At 44.6% G+C, this 15,925-nt stretch overlaps 1 protein-coding gene across 2 annotated transcripts in view; it reads left to right on the forward strand.

Annotated features, from left to right (window-relative positions):
* The window catches only part of SYNPR (synaptoporin), a 356,819-nt gene that overhangs the window by 303,910 nt on the left and 36,984 nt on the right, over positions 1–15,925 (forward strand). The window lies entirely within an intron of this gene.

Consider the following 15,925-nt stretch of genomic DNA (forward strand, 5'->3'; position numbering starts at 1 on the left):
TTTTACGTGATCTCAGGTTTCCTTTAATAAGAGTAAGGGTGGCCACTAATGATCCAACCTTTTTCATCCAATTTTACCAAATCTATGTAGTATAAGGGTAAAATGAGTGAATCTATTGAATAGATAATTTAGGCAGTCCCTTATATTACATAGAAATGGTAAGATTGGATGAACAAAGACTGGATCATTAGTGGCCACCATAAGCTTCACTTTAAGTAATCAAGCTGATTCTCTGTTTATTGCTGACTCAAACTTAGCAAGTCAAATAAATGACTAGTGAGGTATGTGCAATCTTTTGTACTCTGTAAACATCTTAAAGAAAAAAATATTAACATTGTAACAGATTTTAATTCTGTTTCGTGCCCAATTCCATAACACTTGAATTTCTAATTTGATTTTATATAAAAAAAATTATTTGAACTTGCAGCTACAGCTAGCTATGATTTTCCAAAATTAACACTACACTTCTTTGCAACCAACTTACAGTGCTCTTACACCATTAGTTCCCCCTTTTTGCTTTTCCAACAGTGCCCCCCTTGTTGTACACTCCCATTTGAACCCCTCTAATAAGCGCAGCACTGTTGCCAGCCCTGTAAAGGGGCCTCCCCCCCTATTTTGATCTTCTGCCACTATTACTTTTACCCACAGACCCTGAACAAGCATGCAGCAGATCAGATGTTTCTGACATTATTGTCAGATCTCACAAGATTAGCTGCATGCTTTTTCTGGAGTTGTTTAGACACTACTGCAGCCAAATAGATCAGCAGTCTAGCCAGGCAACCAGTTTTGTTTAAAAGGAAACAAATATGGCAGCCTCCTTAGTCTTTTCACTTTAGTTGGCTTTTAACAGTCTAAGTATCCTTGGCAATCATTTGGGAAACTCGGTCTTGGAAAAGGGTCCGATTGTTTGGAGAGCTGCTGAATTTAACACACCAACACCTGGCTCAACATGCATGTTTGATGAATGAAAGCTGATTGGACTATCTGACCAGATACAGCCAACATCAACACCAGAGAGAAGTTAAATTGGTACTGTAACATGGTTACAGGTTACCCCCCTTCCCCCCACCCCCATACAGCACAAAGCCTGCCTATAGACAGGGCGGATTTACCATATAGCACTGTAGGCACGTGCCTACAGGCGTCTGATGATGGAAAGGCAGCACACTCCCCTCCCCTAGTGCCCCCCTTTCTCCTTCCCTATGCAGAGCGTAAATGAGAGGTTACTCACCCAGCTCGCGGCATTCCACTGACAAGATCTTCCCTTAGGTCGGGGGCAACACTAGCTGCTTAATACTGAGGGTACCTCTGGCTACCTAATGCTAAAAGACACCTGTAGCTACCTATTACAGGAAAGGGAAGTAAGGGGGATGTGACAGCTGGGCCAGCCACCACACTTGCGGTGCGGTTCGGTGGGGGTTTTTAGGTTCATGGAGGGTGAAGTCTGGGGTGCCAGGGCATCTGCGCCTATAGGCTTCTGCGATGTAAATTCAGGCCTGCCTATAGAGTACTATGGCACTCATTTTATAGTTGTTAAGCAACGGTGTATCAATGGGAAATTGCAGAAGGCACCACCGTACCGTCATAATACAGTGATCTGATCTCCCGTGTTGCATTGAGGCAGCAACCTGTGAGTCACCGGCAGAGACAAAAAATGTCAAACGTTTCAAGTTTTCCTCTGCTACAATCATTTAATATTTAATGTCCCATCAAGTTCAATGCGCAGGGCACTTCTCAGAATATTCAGTGACAAGGATTATAGATAGGAGGGGAAGGTTTGGACAGGAGGAGCCTTTAGGCCTCATAGAAAGTATTTCCAAGGGAACAGCTGACTGATGAAGGATTTTGGAAAACATCCTCATCAAGTGTAACCTTTTCAGACTTGCCTTTGCCTGTGTTCCATGTTTAAAATTAACTGTGTGTTACTGATTTGCTAATTTACATGCAATTCTTTACTCTGGGATTAATTAAGATAAATCTAATTTCATGTTTAGCCTGGGCATGTTTTTTCAAAGTAAAACTTACCTCTACTACCTCAGAAATTATATAGAGAAATTACAATATTTTCTTCAGTATAAGATGCACTTTTTCTCCCCCAAAATGGGAAGAAAAAGTCCCTGTATCTTATACGGGGAATACAGGGAATCCCCAATTTACGAACGCCCCGATAGAACCGACGACCCGCTGTCACGTCAGGGATTCCCTGCATGTGTCCCCCCAGTGTGCCGCTCTCCATCCCCGCATGCCTCCGCTCCCTCATCTGTGTCTCTGGTCCTGCCCCTTTGTGCCTCTGCCCCCCCCCCCGCATAATTAATAGTGTAGCGGCAGCTGGCTTACCTAATCCATGACACCTGCGGGGATTGCACACCTCCCTTTCCTCCTCACAGCCCATTCTAGTAATGTCTCACCTAGCCCTGTACTTGCCAAACTCAATTCCGGGCACGGCCCAGTCGTGCTTGGCGAAATAAAAAGATTCTGATTCTGATAGTGTCTGTCTCAGCCTAGCGCAGGCATGGGCAAACTTGGCCCTCCAGCTGTTAAGGAACTACAAGTCCCACAATGCATTTGCCTTTATAAGTCATTACTATGGCTGTAAGACTCCTGCAATGCATTATGGGACTTGTAATTCCTTAACAGCTGGAGAGCCAAGTTTGCCCATGCCTGGCCTAGCGCCTCTGTGTAGCACAGAGATGCCAGGCCGAGACATAGACACTTGTTGCTGTATACTCCACCCCCTATTGACTGATGAAGGGGCCACACCTGCAAAACGCATGGCCCTTTGGAGTGTATATATAAATAAATTTGCTTGTTGATATAACATCAACCTGTTTTTGCGTCTGCTTGGAGGGGGTAGGTCCACCACTTATCCTTTTGACACCTTTGTTCATTTCCATATTGTTCGAGTCCACCAATGGTGGAAGGGTGTTAACCCCTTGTTTCCAGATCTACAGAGAGCGACTTCTTATTCCTGAGTGGGGACAGGTCTAATCTCCCCACCTGCATTTACAGTGGTTGCCTTAGTGGTAACCCATGTTTGTGAGTATAACTTTACATACTTGCCTCTCATTAACCCACATCAACCCAGTACATACTGCACTATATTGGGCTCTCGGTGTTCTCTCTCTTTTTCTTGTTGCAACATAAGCTAACGTTGCTCCAGTCCTCCTATGTGCATTATGAGCCAGAGTTTCATTGTGTCTCTCAGACTCCCTCCCCCAGAACTACTGTGATCCTTCTCACATAGACAATGAGAAATGCTCTCACAACTGCTATTGTGCTATTAAACTGTGAGTAAGAATGATGTTTTTATACCAAATGGAGAGGTTTCTATTGCAGTGGAACTTTGTTGTGAAAACCTTCTTCTGAAAAACTGCTCCGAACACTTAAAGGGATACTGTAGGGGGGTCGGGGGAAAATGAGTTGAACTTACCCGGGGCTTCTAACGGTCCCCCGCAGACATCCTGTGTTGGCGCAGTCACTCACCGATGCTCCGGCCCCGGCTCCGGTTCACTTCTGGAATTTCTGACTTTAAAGTCAGAAAACCACTGCGCCTGGGTTGCCGTGTCCTCGATCCCGCTGATGTCACCAGGAGTGTATTGCTCAGGCCCAGTATGATCTGTGTCTGCGCGGTACACTCCTGGTGACATCAGCGGGAGCGAGGACACGGCAACGCAGGCGCAGTGGTTTTCTGACTTTAAAGTCAGAAATTCCAGAAGTGAACTGGAGGCGGGGCCGGAGCATCGGTGAGTGACTGCGCCAACACAGGATGTCTGCGGGGGACCATTAGAAGCCCCGGGTAAGTTCAGCTCATTTTCCCCTGACCCCCTACAGTATCCCTTTAAGATGGCCAATAATGATATTGATTGTTTGGGTGCACTAACAGAAGTAAACTCCCATTCAAATCAATCAGATTAATGGAGACGATCTGAAAACTGAATCAATTTAATTGATATTTGATTGATATTACGATTGAAATTGGAGAATCGATCGTCCGAAGAATCGTATCTTTAATGGCCACCTTTAGGGCCTGGACCCCTTGTATTTATGAGAGCTCTTCAAAGCTCCAGTGATGATATCGCTTCAAAATATTCTGCTTGGCATCCCAATGGCTAGAGAAGAGTAGTTCTGGAGTATAGTAGTTGTCTCATAACGGTGGCTTAGCCTTCCGCATTGTAGCTAGCCATGAGAATGGAGAAAGGTTGCAGTGTGGACCGTGCACACCCTTCCAGGTTTCTTACACAATAGAAAGATAGAACTTAAAATGTTGTACACAGTAGAGGTGGAATGGCAGCACATCTAAAACCAAGCTGACTGACACTATCTGCATAAAGCTGCAGGGCCTCTTAAAGACACAACTGCACTCGTTACAGCTGAGACAGGTGCAAAACACCTAATGGCTAGCTGCTCCCAGGTTAACACTTATGTTTGCATGTCCGTTTTTTAGGTCATTTCGGACAAAAGTTAGGGTGTGTGCGGCCCAAGCTGCACCCCTTCTTCCATTTCAATGGCCAGCTGAATCCGGCGACAGGATGACCTCATTGCGGTGGAAGGGTCTAGTACGAAATCCTTTGCATGCTAATTATTTTGGAAGCAAACATCCGCCACAAGGTATTTAGCACCTGTCTCAGCTGTAAATAGTGCAGTTATGTCTTTAAAGGACCACTCCAGCGAAAAAAGTAAGCAGTTACAATCTGGCAGAACCGACAGGTTTTGGACTAGTTCATCTCCTCATGTGGGATTTATTTGTTATCAAAAGCACAAGTGCCGTCCATCCATCTCCTGGTTAGTTACCCTCCCCGCACCCACTCCAACACCGCAACTGATGTAAGGTTTGCTTCATGTATATACACTGTGCATGTGTTTGTACTTTCTCTAGCAAAAAACGGATTAAACAGCAAGTTAGAGACAGTGCCTGGTCTACCTCTATTGTACTTTTCCTGGTGATTATATACTTCAAGTAACGGACCGGCAGCACGTCCCTCTTGCAGCAATTCCGCCATTGATGTAAGTGCTTGGACTGGGATTATAAGAATATAGTAGACACTGGTGTTGGCCTAGCCTCCTTTATCCACTTTGCCGTAGTGCCGAGTAACGTTTTGCTTTCACCTCATTTGTACTTATAGTAAGATATCAGCCAGCCTCCGTACTCACTTGCACTCTATTTTGGCAGTTAGACTATGCAACTGCCATTTAGGAAATGCTTTTTAAAACAAAAAAAAGCCCTAAGAATCCCCCATGAGAAGAAAGACTAGTCCAAAACCTGGCTATTCTGTCAGATTTTAACTGCTTACTTTTTTCGCTGAAGTGGTCTTTTAAGAGAAAAGATTAATGGAGAGAAACCGAGAGCCCAATATGGTGTAGTATGTATTGGATCAAAAGGAGGAATTGTGACAAGTAAGTAATATACTCACAAACATGGGTTACCGCTTAGGTTACCACTGTGTAGGCAGGTGGGGAAATTAGACCTGTCCCCACTCAGGATTAAGATGTCGCTCTCTGAAGGAAGAAAATAGGGTTTATCACCCTTCCACCCAGGGTGGGAATCTTGACTGAAAGATGTACAGAGGCGCCAATAGGATAAAAGGTACTTAAAATGTTTAAAATATTCGGGTGGCGGCGGTGGACCAGCCACTCAAAAATGGACTTGATGCGTCAGTTAAGGAAAAACAATTTATTCACATACTTCAATGAACAAACGCGTTTCACGGGCCTCCTACTGTTTGAATGCCTGATAAAGCGGGATTGTGCCCGTGAAACGCGTTTGTTCATTGGAGTATGTGAATAAATTGTTTGTTCCTTAACTGACGCATCAAGTCCATTTTTGAGTGGCTGGTCCACCACCGCCACCCGAATATTTTAAACATTTTAAGTACCTTTTACTGAGTTTACTGGGTTTACTGAGCGCGCCCAGCCGGGCTGTAGCTCTCTTAAGCTGCTCCAGACCTTGTCTCAGATTTCTACACCTTTAAACCTATTTGTGCTGAAACTGGACTCAAAATACAGAGGAATTCCACCCACCACGACCAAGACTACAACTACAACCAACCAGAACAATCGGATTACTTTGGATGGCAGAGATTTAAACTGGATTGAAATCCTCCATGAAGCTTACCTCTGCTGAACACACCAAGCCTTCTAACAGCTGACCTGAAACAAGACCCTCAACCTCTCTGAAGACTTGATTGCCTGTGATTGCCCTCACTCCACCCTGTGAGTAATCCTTTATTCATTATCCAAGGCATATGCACCAAGTGACTATTTTCCACATTTATGTTATCATTTATCATCTAACTCTAAAACAAGGAACTTTACTTAAAATAAATCTATGATCCAACTCTGTGTAGGAATGAAAGGAGTTTGCACAGATCCCCTTTGATCTCAGCAGGACTCCAGAAGTACTAGCTATCTGAACAAGTCTATTGTCTCTAATGTCAACATACAAATACTCATCAAAGGACCTTCTCTCTGCCTGCCCTCCCAAGGAACAATTACAAATTAACACCTCACTAGCTCTCCGCTTAAAATCCTTTGGGATACTCAGGAAATGCAGAAGGGGGCGGAGAGGTAGTGGATCCAAGTATAAAAAACATATTTGCCCTCAGAAAAGCTTAATCACAGCTACACTCTGCAATGCCAGATCGATAAATAATAAGACTGCAACTATACATGACCTAATAGAGCTCTCTGATTTGACCTTTTTGACAGAGACCTGGCTTGGGAAGCATGCAGGCCCAACTCTTGAAGCAACCGTGCCGGCCAATTATTCAATCTTGCACTGTGAGAGACAAGTCGGCAAGGGTGGGGGGGGTTGCCATATGCTTCAGATCCTCTTTGAACATAAGGCCCCTGCCCATAGGCCCCACTGAAACCTTTGAATGTCTTGCAGCTCAACTGTCAACAGAAGTAAACATCAACATATTGCTCATTTACCGCCCCCCAAAAAATGGTCCAGCCTTTCTTAAGGAAATATCTGAACTCTTATCCTGCGTAACAGTGGAACACCCTAGATGGATCATCCTGGGAGACTTCAATGCATGGGTGGATGATCACGACTCCCAGCTAGGAAGTGAACTACTTCTCATAATGAGTGAACTGGGTCTCTCTCAGGCTGTCAACCTCCCCACCCACACGAAAGGGCACACCCTGGATCTTATATTTCACTCCGGACTTTTAATATCACACATGGATATAAACCCAGTGGTATGGTCAGACCACCACACCATCCACTTCTCTCTGACAGCACCAGCGATAAAACACAGAGGGAAAGAACTCATAAAATACCGTTCACTGAAAGATGTCTCACCCCAGCACGTTCAGAATATCCTCAACTTCGACGCATTAACCAATCATTGCGCAGACCCAGAATCCATGGTCCTGATATACAACCATGCAGTGTCATCTGCCTATGACGCCCTCGCTCCAGTTCGCATCAAACGATCTACACCACTTCACCATGCACGGTGGTTTGACAGCTCACTAAAGGACATAAAGAAAGAAGTGCGCAGACTAGAAAGGAAGTGGCGAAAATCTCAGAATTCAAAAGATAAACACACCCTTGTCTCTCACCTGGAAAGCTACCAAAATGCGATCACCAAGAAAAAATCCTCCTACCTATCACAGGAGATCGCAAAGGCCGCCAACAGACCAGCCCAACTATTCCGCACAGTTGATAGACTATGTAATCCATCCTGTCTAAAACCCACTATAACTCCCTCAAAGGAGCTATGTGAGAAATTTGCTTGCTACTTTGCTGACAAAGTATCTTCTATTCGGTCTCTCATTCAGTCCACAGCACCCAAGACTCATGCAACTAATGGAAATAGCTGCAAAAACAACCTAACACCCTGGACTGACTTCAAAAGTATTAGTGAGGAAGAGATCTCAGACATCCTCTGTCGTCTCCGCCAGACAACCTGCGACCTGGACCCTGGACCAACTAAACATATGCTGAAATGCCCTGACCTGCTTGGTCCAGCATTTCACAAAATAGTAAATTGCTCTCTGCAAGCAGGGAGGTTTCCTACCTCTCTAAAAGAAGGAATCATCAAGCCCCTTCTTAAAAAACCTTCCATGGATCCAGATGCTATGAGCAGCTACAGACCTGTCTCCAACCTCCCCTTCTTAGGTAAAGTTATTGAAAAGGCTGTCTATCTGCAACTTGAAACCAGGCTGTCAGTAAACAACATCCTGGACCCTCTACAATCTGGCTTTAAGAAACACCACAGCTGTGAAACAGCCCTCATCCAAGTCTGCAACGATCTGCTCATGGCAAGGGACAGAGGGGAATGCTCCATCCTAATCCTGTTGGATCTCTCAGCTGCTTTTGATACAGTTGACCATAAAATCCTGCTTAACAGACTGCAGGAGTACTGTGGCATCAGTGGATCAGTCCTCCAGTGGTTCAGATCATTCCTGACTGACAGAACACAGAGAGTATCCCTAGGACCTATAATGTCCAAACCTGCACCTCTACAATTCGGAGTGCCACAAGGATCAATCCTATCCCCTCTGCTGTTTGCAATCTACATGTTGCCAATCGGTACACTTATCCAACGACATGGCCTGACGTACCACTGCTACGCCGATGACACACAGCTATACCTGTCCTTCAAACCTGGTGGAACAGACCCTACCCCAAAAATAAACTCTTGCTTAGCTGAGCTTCAGGCATGGATGAATGATAACTGGTTGAAACTGAATGCTGACAAAACTGAGGTCCTGTTTGTCCAAAGCCAGTGCTCGCCATCAAAACAGCTCTATCCTAAAGCAACACCAATCAGGATTGGGAATTCAGACATAAACAGCTCCAACCTTGTGCGCAGCCTTGGCGTACTAATCGATGGGGAATTGAGTTTCAGAAACCAAATTTCATCTGTAGTTAAATCTTCCTTCTTTCATCTGAAGAACATTGCAAAGATTAAACATCTGATTCCCCCAGAGGATCTTCAAACCCTAGTCCACGCCTTCATCACATCACGGCTGGACTACTGCAATGCCCTTTATGCTGGCCTCCCCAAAAAGGACCTGCGTCGCCTGCAAGTAGTGCAGAATGCTGCTGCCAGATTGCTAACAAACCAGCCTCGCCACTGTCACATTACACCGATCCTTCGCTCACTGCACTGGCTACCAGTAGAATGGAGAATACTCTTCAAGATTGGACTGCTGACATTCAAATCCCTGCACAATCTGGGCCCTGGATACATGAAGGACTTGCTGAAGCTGCACCACACCTCTCACAACCTCAGATCAGCAAGTTCTATAAACTTGGTCACTCCCAGAGTGCACCTCAAAAAATCTGGAGACAGAGCCTTCTGTCATGCTGCCCCTACTCTTTGGAACTCCCTACCACACCCAGTAAAGACAGCACCATCCCTGGAGCTATTAAAATCCAGACTGAAAAGCCACCTGTTTAGCCTGGCATTTCCAGATTTATAAAATTCTTCCTCTGTACCACGATGGTCGGAGCCATGCTTATGCGCTTTGAGTCCCACGGGAGAAAAGCGCTTTACAAATGTTATTTGTTGTTGTTGTTGTTGTTGTTACCTTTTATCCTATTGGCGTCTCTGTACATCTTTTGGTCTTTTAAGAGGCCCTGCAGGTTTATGCAGATAGTGTCAGTCAGATGCAGCTTGGTTTGAGATGTGCTGCCATTCCTCTCTACAGAGTTTGTGGAAGGGTTCACCGCCATTCTGGAGGTGTGCCATGCATCATATTCAAAAGTGAGTGCGATCCGATTTTACCACCACAGACTTAAATAATATGGGTTAATGTGACCAAACCCATAGGAAATTATTGCAGTCCTTGACTTGTTTATTTTGAGTCTGCAGCCTGTCAAAATGCAAGACTCAGGGGCAAACCCAGGATTTTCAAGGGGGGATTCCTGAAAGGTCTCCCTCAGCCATGCACAATACAGTATAATAATATGGTAGGACATCATGCTGGGTACACATAATGCAATTTCCCATCCGAGTTACAGGTTCTTCCGATTATTTCCGACATGTCCGATCTGCTCCCAATCGACAACGGGCTGATCGGGAGCAGTTTGGATACAGATAATGAGGATAGCCGCCGGGGCCGTAACTAGAAATCGCTGGGCCCCCCTGCAAAACTTTGGATGGGGCCCCCTCCCCCTGCACACTGAATATGGACGCTCGTGTGCGCTCCATTACACAGAGCGTCACATGCTAATCATGTGACGCTCGGTGTAATGGAGCGCACACGCAGCACAGAGGGGACAGCGTGCTTCTGAGCCTCGCACTATGCGTTGGCCAGAAGTGAAGGGGGAAGGACATACTGCGCACACAGGGCGAAGTATGTCTGGGGAAAAGTTCAGGAAAGTCGCCGCACACCGAGAGGTATACAATGAGAACGGCGGCAGATGGAGGGGGTGAAAGAACAGTTGGTATGTGCTCATGACTACCTACACAGTGCTGCAATTATTATTACCACAACCCTTCGGTTGTGGTATCCTTTAGTTTTCAGTCTCTCAGGACGGCCCCCTGTGACTTTGGGGCTCCCCTGCAGCTGCATCCCTTGCAGGGTCTATTGTTACGCCCCTGATAGCCACAAGTTGAAAGTGAAGCATTCACACAGCAGGGCACAGAGCTGTGCTCCTACCTTACGTTAAGTTCCCCAGAGCTGCTCCATGCTCTGTACACACACTGCTGCTCCATGCTTTGTACACAAGCTGCTGCTACATCCAAAGTCGACTGTAGCAGGGAAAGATATATCAAGATAAAAAGTTTTTCCTTGACTTTAACCACTTTAAGTTTCTAATTTCTGTACTGTATAAAGGACTTTCTGCACTGTGACGTTCATGGATGTGCTTCTGTGTTGTGTAAATTGTAATTATTCCAGCCTATTATCTACTTAACATGCAAGTACAATGTCCCTGTTTAAACACTGTGCTAAGGATATATTAAATGTTCAAAGGCATGTTCTATTTTAGTAGTCTGAAACAAAGCCTTTAATTAACTGTGAGCATGCCTGAAATGAGTGTTAATCTACTGAGCGATTTGGCTTCAGAGTTGTTCTCTTTTGTCTGTTATTTGCAGAAGTCGATGCTAAATGCAGTAATATTTCTTTTGCTGCAGATGTTACAGTGTTATATGAATGACCTATCATGTTATCATTGCAGGATACTGCTTTATAGTTCTCATACATCATTAGTGTATTTACCACTGAATTACACACCATTTTTTAAGTATCTAAGCTAGTAATGAGCTTAATTTAATAAATAAAATGCAGTTTAATACAACCAAGAAAATAACCTGATTCAATTTTATGGAATCCCTAAACAGCTGCATGCACAGAATGGAAGGGAAGCCGTGGCTGTGTGCGTCTGATTTAGGAGCCAATCAGGCAGTACTGTGTTAAATGGTAAATAAGGCTTGGTTCACACATAAATCTGTACATTTCCGGTCCAGTGCAGTCCTGCCAGTTTTGCATCAGTTGTCTATTAGTGTTACCTGACTGGACCAGAAATGTACACCTTTTATGTGTGAACACAGCCATAGAAACACATACAAAACTGACAGGACTGGACCAGAAATGTACACCTTTTATGTGTGAACACAGCCATAGAAACACATACAAAACTGACAGGACTGGACTGGAAATGTACACCTTTTATGTGTGAACAACGCCATAGAAACACGTACAAAGCATAGTTGCCATGGAGATACCTTACATCTGCAGCAATTGTGTTCTTGCAATTTGGCAAACAATATGCGATTTTTAAAAAGTGCGAACCTTTCCTCAAGAAGATTGTATCCTGCAGCTCTGGAAGTCTGCGCTGCAGGAAATGATGCAGGGACTCCTAGTCAGCCACTTTAAAAGTAATTTATATAAAGTGAACCTTAAAGAGAAAATACTCCCAAAAATTACTTTAAGAAATCCCACAGTTTTAGGTTATGTTTAAAAATGTAAAAAAAAAAAGTATTTACTTTTTGTCCCTGCTCAATGACACAGTCTGTCCTGGGTCTCAGAGAGCTAAGATCTATAAACTATTTACTTGTTTATCTATTCCCTGCTATCAGAAAGCCAGCTTTCTGCCAGGAAAATGGTTTATGGATATAATTCCTTATCAGTGAGGGTGATATAGTTCAATTAAGTTTCAACTGGAGTCAAATGATCAGTTGCATGGCTAAATATGAACTCTTTCAGACAGAGAATGAAGAAAAGGAACACAACATAGGTGTCACTGTACATAAAGATGTCTATCTCATCATGTCACATGTGACATGATGAGATATACTTCTGTATGTACAGTGGCACCGTGTTTCTTTTCTTCATTCTCTGCCTGAAGGAGTTAACATTAAGTAAATGTGTTTCCTCAATGTTTTTATCAATGTTAAAGGGAACCTAAAGGTTCCCTTTAACATCCACTAATGAAGATGTGTTTACACATGTAAAAACAATTTCTGCTATGGACAGTTTACAGTATACAGGGCTAGATGAGAATTCGTTGGCATTTAAACGATTTATATAGGGATTAACAGATGTCTTTGGGTCGTTGCCTAGAGGTCTGCTTTAACACGAACAAAAATAAGTGTCATATTTTGCTATGATAAAAGACTCTATTCTAATATAAATAAAAAAGTAACAAGGTAAACAAGAAATATGCAACTTCATTTATTTCAAATGTTATCATTCTGCACCACAACTCCTGCTTTGTAAGGTTATGCTGATACGGTCAAGTGTGCAGCATCTCTCTAGGCAGTGATGCTTATGAGATATTTAATATCAGTCTTAACGCAGCAGCGGAGCAGAATGCATTAATTCATTAATGTTATCCTCACACCGTACGCCAAAGAGTCTGATTTCACTCTGATGTCAGAGAATTGTAAGAACCCAGCACCGTAATTAAACTAATCTGTCGGCGGTGTGAACAACAACGAATTCCCGCTCACGTGAATAAATATTTAATTTGTTTTATCAGGTTAAAGGACTGATAGGGATGCAGAGGGATGCAGAAGCCAAGCTCATGATTGGACAGCAAGAAAGCCAGAGCTGAACTGATACCTTTTATTGGATAATTGAACAAGCTCATGTCGCACGCTCTCAAGCAGTGTAGCAGCGCGGGGCTTTGCATGCTGCTCCCACCAGTGGCTTCCATTATAAAATTCCCTTTCAAATCAAAGTCAAAACGGATTAACCATTTCATGAAAAGAAGTTGCTTTTGCACTTCACAACATTCTGTAAAAAGGAAAGGAAAAGTTTGCTTGTACATAGTATTGTATGCAGGGGCTTAACTAGAGGGGAGCAGCACCTGCGATCGCAGAGGGGCCCAGAGCTGTGTGTGTGTGTGGGGGGGGGGGGGGGGAGGGCATCTACTAACCTTTCCTTCCTCCGATACACAGGACTATACTTCAGGTGTTTTTGTGGCTATGCTTGTTATGGGTGACATGATGGCCACACTTGTTTTATGACCCTTGTGAGATGGGCCCCAAGTCCGTAAGGGGCACCAAGAATCAGAATCCTTTCATCTCATCAAGCATGATTTGGGTCACGCCCAGAATTGGTTTTACCAGCACAGGGCACCTTGAGTGCTTGTTTTCACAGATACACTGACAATAGAAAAGAGCAGCAAATTACAGCAGCAGCAAAAAACATACACAGTGCAAGAAACGGTAACAACTCATCCACAGATACAGTGACATTGCAAAAGGAAGCAAAAACAGAAGAGAAGTAAGAATAGTAATTTTCATAGCATGGGGTGCGGAACACTAAGGAGGTTCTTCCGTGAGTGGGGGGAGGGGGGGCCCTGAGGGGCTTGTAAAAAGTTCAAGAGTCTCACCGGGGGGGAGGGTGAAAGTATCTTTGTGCGTTGTTGTCTTGGTGGGGATGGCCCGGAACCTCCAACCCAATGGGAGTCGTTGGAAAAAACAATGGCCTGTGCGTGACGGATTGTTGGCAATCCTTGTTGCTCTGGAACTCATCCCGGCATCGTGAATGAGCTCCAGAGGGGGAAGGGGCTTCCCAATTATTTTCTCCGCTGTTGTGATGACCCTCTAAATTTTGTATCTGTCACTGGTAGTGGCGCCAGCGTACCAGACAAGGATGGAATATTAGAGGAGAGACCAAGGGGAGGCAATGGAACATTGGAAGGCTACATCAAATTTTCAATTTGGGGCACCATGAAGTGTAATTATGCCACTGACTGTAAGGCAACATTCACTAAAGGTCAGTTCGCCATGAAATGGCCAATTTTGCCATTTGGGAAAATTTCAATAAGTATCAGAAAAAATAATATAAAAGCAAAATTCCACAATCCAAAAACATTTATAGAAAAATACAGTATTTAATACAAAGGACTATATTGTACAAAGTAAAAATGTTTTGCATAATCCTTAGCCTTTTGCTTTTCAATTAAGACATTTTTGAAATCTAAGGTAAAAATGTACACCGTAAAGCAAATTAACCTGCACTTTACTTTTGAAAAGAATTGTGGCTGGTAGAAAAGAGAGAATGAGAGTTAAGGTAGCCATACACTGGTTGATTTGCCATTAGATCGACCAGCTGACAGATCCCTATCTGATCGAATCTGATCAGAGAGGGATCGTATGGTTGCCTTTACTGCAAACAAATTGTGAATCGGTTTCAGCCTGAAACCGATCACAATCTGTTGAGCTGCTCCTGTCTCTCCCCCCCCCCCCCCCGTATACATTACCTAAAGCTGGCTCCGGGTCCTCTTCTCCGCGCTGCACCCCGCACCGCATCCCAGCGTACACTGTGTCACTCCGTGACCAGGAAGTTCAAAGCCCTCTATTTGAACTTCCTGGTCACTGCAGTGACACAGGAAGTTAATGTATGCTGGGATGGAAGCAGGAACAGAGCCGTGCAGCGCAGAGAAAATGCCCGGGAGCCAGCGTCAGGTAATGTATACCTGATCGGCCGCCGCTAGCGACGCGCTCCCTACCCGCGGGCGATCGGTATTTTTCCGCATGGCGCGATTGACGGACCAGTCCGATTTCGGGAGGAAATCGGATCGGCGGGTGCATTTAGCGCGAACGATTGGCAGCAGATTCGATCCCAGTGATCGAATCTGCTGTCGAAACGGCCGCAAATCGGGCCAGTGTATGGCCAGCTTTATTGTGTAGGAAGACTTTTGCTGTAATTTACAGAATTTACTGTAACTAACAGAATCATTGCTATCTGTCGGCTCAGCCTGCATATATCAGTAGTTGTTGGGAACAAAAGGCAATCATTGGGTAACTGTGACTCATTTCCCTCATTATAACCAGCGGATGAGCTAGTAAATGGGGATTTAGTGCTTATCCAGCTATAAAAAAGTGACCCCTTACATCTAGAGGTGATGTTACTTATCTAGTGATTTAACAGGTGCATGTTTTTCTCATTTGTAAGACACACTGGAAATCTTTGGTTGACTGTTAGTCCAGTGAGATGAAAGTAACGACTGGGCCTCCACCTGGATTTTGGCCTGTTTAGGCCAGTTTATTAGAGAAGTGTCACAGTTTGAAAGCACAACTGTGAGAAAACGCGGAAAAGACGCCGCATGTGCTCAGAACAAGGCGGCTGATTCCGCATCCAACGCGGCGGTTTGCATGCGTAGGCCTACATCTGCCATTATTCTAAACGCGGAGAAACCGCCGCATGCCCTGATAGCGGTGCGGCTGGTTCCGCGTCCAGCGCGGCGGGTGGTACACAACACATGTCTGGTGTGGCTGGGACTGATAGTCCACACAGGTTCAGAAGGACGCGCGCGCGCTGAGAGGCAGAACTTTTATGACAGCCAGAAGGGAGTCAGCTGACCAAGCCGGTCAGCTGACGATTCAACCAGTTCCCATTGGTCCAGCACTTAGGGGAGGCGCTGGAGAGCGCTGTACTATATATACCGGGTGCTGGTCATTCACTGGTTGTCTGCCATTGCGATCACTACGTGGAAGCACTCAGACCTTATTGT

Source organism: Hyperolius riggenbachi, chromosome 9, assembly GCF_040937935.1.
Source record: "Hyperolius riggenbachi isolate aHypRig1 chromosome 9, aHypRig1.pri, whole genome shotgun sequence".
In the NCBI taxonomy this organism is placed as follows: domain Eukaryota; kingdom Metazoa; phylum Chordata; class Amphibia; order Anura; family Hyperoliidae; genus Hyperolius; species Hyperolius riggenbachi.